Genomic DNA, 5,049 nt, shown 5'->3' on the forward strand with positions numbered 1-5,049 from the left:
CAATTCATGGGAGGTTCTGGGGTTTCATCTCCCTAATCCCTCTCCAGACTTGGCTCCAGACCCAGTTCCATTGCCTTCCCTCCTCAAACTACTGTTAGTTACTCCAATTTTCTCTCCTCTTCTTCCATCTCCTCTCAGTCTATCTTTTCCACTGTAGCAAGATCAATATTTCCACAATTTAATCTGGCCTTTTCACAGCCCTATTTAAAAGCGCCCCAGTCGCTCCCATTATGTGCAGGATAAAGCACAACCGGCACAGAAGGCCTGCCAGCGTCTGATACTCAGCGCCTTCTCTGAGCCTCTTTCTTTCTTTCTTGAAACCACCTTCATTCCCTATAGTCAGCAATTACAGCACCACCCCCTCACCCCCCAGATAAAAAACTTCACCCTCCTGGAACGATGCAGTGACCTATGCCTTTGCTCACACGGTTCCTTCTGCTGAATTCTGATTCATGCTTTCAGATTAGCTTCAAAGAATTATATGAAAAACTGGCAGGAGAGATACCATGATCACAAAGATGGTTTTCCCAGGGTAAGGCTTATCCATTGTACTCTGGATATGCTGACCCCTGCGATTTCCCCAAATGTGGGACACTCGACTGCATAATTTGTGGTAGTGGGGGACCGCGTTCACACTCTCCCAAGAAAAAAGGAAAAAAAATTGTATGAACAATGCCTAATCTCTCCTGAAGACAGGAAAATAGAATTTAAAATAACAGCAAGATTTTCTCGCTTTCTCCTCAATCAGAACGTGGAAAGATGAGCAACATTATCTCCTGGCAAAGGTGCGAGGAGACACACACGCTTCTGTTTGTGTTACAGAGGATAATGTGATGATGGTTTGATGGTGATGTTAAAATAACGATCTCATTTTCAGCTATCGATTGTATTGAATATAGAAACCACAACAACTAGTGGCATTTATTTAGTTGCAAACTTGTCTCCACCAACCAGATTACAATTCTGTATCCCTAGCTCATAGGTCAGTGCCAGGGGAGAGAAATAGGTGGACGTCCAGGTGTTCGATGAATGAATAAATCAACAAATAAATGGATGCGTGGATGGACACAGGACAGTTAGATTGTGAGAGTACAACATGATTCCGACCTGAGGCACTCCTTTATTTCTTTGTTGGGGGCAATGAATAAATAAGACATTCCAGGGAGTAGGGGCAAGAACCTTCAGTGCTCACCCCACCCTGAGGCTCCATGGTGCTGAGTCACAGGAACGCAAAAGGAGCAATACTCTCGAAGACTCAAATATGTCATTAAATAAGAGCACCCACTGGCATACTTAACACAAAGTGCGGACTTGTGACTTATACACAGCCTTTAATGTGCTTTTTGCCTCCGCAATTGCTGCTTTCATCGTGCCATTTTATGGAGAACTAGCCTCAACATTGTACTTCAATGGCCTCAAAGCTATTCTGAAATCAGAGTACAAACGCTTTAATATTAAGCGTCTGAAATTTTATTTTCTGAAAGTATTTTTTCTTGCTCAGTTAATTAGCTTAACTAAGTGAGCTAATTACCACTTGATTTTTCATGATATTCCTAATAATTAGTGTCCTGCAGTTTGTTTCCTAGGCTTACAGTTGGTGTAGGTTTCAGTATCCCATTGAGATAAATTCTCAGAATCCCTTTAATAAATGATACTTTCCTAACCCCCAAACCTCAAGGAACCCCCATGGGCAAGATCTTCTCGGACTGACTCTCCCTGTTATTCCATATTGCTCTAAAACCTGTTGCCCCTGGATTGTTCCAGCATCACCACGGGCTGGTATCGCCACAGAGATCTAGGTGGTGGTTTGCTGATCAGCTCAGCACCTTGCCTGGCAGTATGAAGACTAAGGCAGACTAAGAAGAAAGCCCAGGCGCGCTGCTCCTGAGAATCAGCCCTGGAAAACCCTATGACTCACAACACTTTGATCTCATTGTGAATTGGGCTACCACGTGCATGTTGGGAGGCACTTCAGTAGAAGACAATTTAAATAATACTGATGTACTTATGAGAAAAGGAGCACTCTGCTGGCATAGAGGTTACCAGCTGGGCTGCTAGCTGCAAGATCAGCAGTTCAAAAGCACCAGCCGCTCCGCAGGAGAAAGAAGGGGCTTTCTACTCCCATAAAGAGTTCTAGTCTCGGCCCAAATGTCCAACAGGGGAAGAATGGATAAAACAACCATGATCCATACACGCAGTGGAATACTACGCATCCCTGAAAAACAGATGAAAGCACGAAACATCACATGACATGGAAGGCTTTGGAAATCATTTTAGTCCATCAGAAAAATATTGTATGAGTTCACCACTAAAAGGAGACATGTCAACTAAACAAATCTTAGAGACCAATTCCCAAGCAAAGGGGTAGAAAGTCTCCCTACTGGACATCACCCGTGTGCACTTCATAAGAACCAACCCTAAAGAGGAGACCTCACATCCGCTGCAGTCACTCCTTGCAGAATGGGGTAAGGGAGAAGCTCATTCACTTGATGCTATAAACTTTGGGACAAGGCTGTGACAAATCAACAGGCCCTCCACAGGAGTGCGAGGTGCTCCGTACAGAGGGGAGCATCTACATTTTAGAGGAGGCTACTCTTTTGGTGTTTAGCATCAGGAAGGGATGCTAAAGAATACTTTTAGGAACACATAAGAAGAGAATAAACCCAATTTTGTGTTCCTGGGTAGACACTGCAAACATATTTCTACTCAACCCTCGGTGAACCACGCCACAGACTAAGTAAGTACCAGGATGACTTTAGATACTGGCCTTATAGGCAACATAGCATCCCCCAAGGGCCACACCATAAGGACTCAATGTAGGAGCCCAACTGAACGAACTGAGTCCTACCTCAAAACTACCTGTACCCTTAGACTAAGAACTGAAATACTCTGATGGGAGACGAAGCAAAGGGTGGCCACGCTGAGACTGTGGAAATGGTGGTTGTTGGGCCGTGGGTGGGATCCCTGGCTTAGTGGGTGTGCAATGAAAAGGGACCCAGAACCAGCATATATGTAATACCTCAATGCTCCCTTGCATTAATGTGACAGGGTTTCACTTCTTAGGCAAGGGTCTTCACTTGTAAGAATTGATACAGGAAAATTTCCCCTTGCACCAGTCTCCATGCTCAGTAAAACCAGAGCTCAATCAATTCAGATACCAATCTGTACAAAGCAACAAGTCATGGATTGCAGCTCGCAGTTGGACTATACTTGCAGAAACTCCTCATATCAATAGCATCTTAAATTATCTGTCATTGGAGAAATTATTGATGTTATCAATGCAATTGCCTTATACTCCAGGGGGTTGATTGAGTGTTTTTCTTGTTTCTTTCATTTTTGTTTTTCTGCCTTTGTTTTGCTGTTGTTCTTGTGGGTTTTTGATTTTTATCATAATGATACCGCCAAAAGTAAGCCAGAGTCATTCATAACCTGTGGACAGGAGGATGGAATCTAGGCTCCCACTTAACCCTAGTTCCAATCCAAGAACAGTTCATCCTTATAACATGGCCTTACTCCATAGTGGCCTTCCTGACATGATCACTGAAGGTAAGGGTGCTACAGCAAAATGTGGCGAAGAAAGCAGATAAGACTTGGGTATCAATTGGAATAGTGTCTCAGGTCTTAAAGGCTTGTATTCAAACAAGCAGCCATCTAAGTGAGGAGTCAACTAAGTCCACATGGAAGAAGCACACCAGCCCGTGTGATCCAAAGATGACAATAACAAAATCCAAATATGACAAAGGGAAAAGTAGTAGAGCTTAGATTGGGAACACCCAATTTGTAGAAGGTTACGGAGGACACTGGGATCTTAAAATCCATCTGCAGAGTATCTAGTCAGGTGAGGCCTTGGCAGATCCCCTGTAGCGATAGGCAAGAGACTGGAACAGCTTTACTATCATATAAACCTGATTATGGTGGATCAAACCATGGTATACTATGACAATTGGTCAGTTGATCTCCCTGAATTTGCTTTAGGCTCAAGAATTTCTCCCTTGTTCCATGAAAGAAATTTCTTCTCTGGCTTTTAAAATATTGATGTTGGTCTTTTCTTTCTTACTGCTTTTTGTTTTTATATTATTTTGTTTTGTTTTGTTTTTTATTGATTCTGTTGAGTCTTCTAGTTTGTGAAGCACAGAAGGAGTAGATGCCTAGAGACAGTAAGTGATGCGATCTTTATCAGGGATGTGGGGGGGTGAGGGTGGGAAGGACAAATGAATTGGGGGAGCAAACAATGAATGCAGGAGGAAGGAGTATTAGAGCTGATGTGAGATATATATACAACTTATTTTTAAAGCAATTTAACCATGGAAGCGTATGCTATGTGAATACTATAGCAAGAAAACTCCTAAAAGAAAAGAAAGAAACGAAACTTGACCTTTGGCTACCATAGGGGAAAGAGAAAGAATTGTTGCTTAGGGGGCATTGTGTCTGTGTTAAAATAATCTGGAAAAGGATATCAATAAGGTTGCACAACATGAAGAGCATAAGGAGTGGCACTGATTCTACATGCAAAAGTGTGGGACTGGAGAAGGTTTTGTTGTGCATCTTTTTGCCACCTTTAGAAAAAAATCATAATTACATGAATAACAATGAGTATAAGGAATAAGAAAATGTTCTAGAATTGAATGTGGTGCTAATTGTACAACTCTTCTTGATATGATTAAAGTGTTGAATTGGATGACATGTAGATGAAGTGATAATAAAACTGTCAAGGATAAAAGGGCGTTACAGCTTCAGAAACACACAGGGGCAGTTCTACTCTGTCCTATCACTTCTCCATGAGTTGGCATCCACTTGATGGTAGTGAGGTTGTTGGGTTTTGTTACTTATGAACAATATTTCCACTTACAAGCTTGCTCACTGGTTTTGAATGTTGTTTGTGTTGTTTGTTTGCTTTAGGAATTAGTTTTGGACAATTTCCTTCCAGGGTCAGTACTAAGACAAATGTGGGAATGAAGTGGAGTGGGAGCAGCCAAGTCAACTTGAGTGCAGACAATTCTATGGGAGCTCAGGACCCAGGTATATCGTAAAGATTTTTATGTGGTTGAT

The 5,049-nt window shown here is 42.3% G+C and overlaps 1 non-coding gene across 1 annotated transcript; it reads left to right on the top strand.

The window, feature by feature from the left end:
- The first annotated feature begins 481 nt into the window (after window positions 1–481).
- LOC115873952 lies at window positions 482–645 on the top strand. The gene has a single exon (XR_004048720.1). It is a non-coding gene; the product is annotated as a U1 spliceosomal RNA (small nuclear RNA).
- The last annotated feature ends 4,404 nt before the right edge of the window (window positions 646–5,049 follow it).

Source organism: Echinops telfairi, unplaced genomic scaffold (assembly GCF_000313985.2).
Source record: "Echinops telfairi isolate 266 unplaced genomic scaffold, ASM31398v2 ScPeMD7_7469;HRSCAF=8507_1, whole genome shotgun sequence".
In the NCBI taxonomy this organism is placed as follows: domain Eukaryota; kingdom Metazoa; phylum Chordata; class Mammalia; order Afrosoricida; family Tenrecidae; genus Echinops; species Echinops telfairi.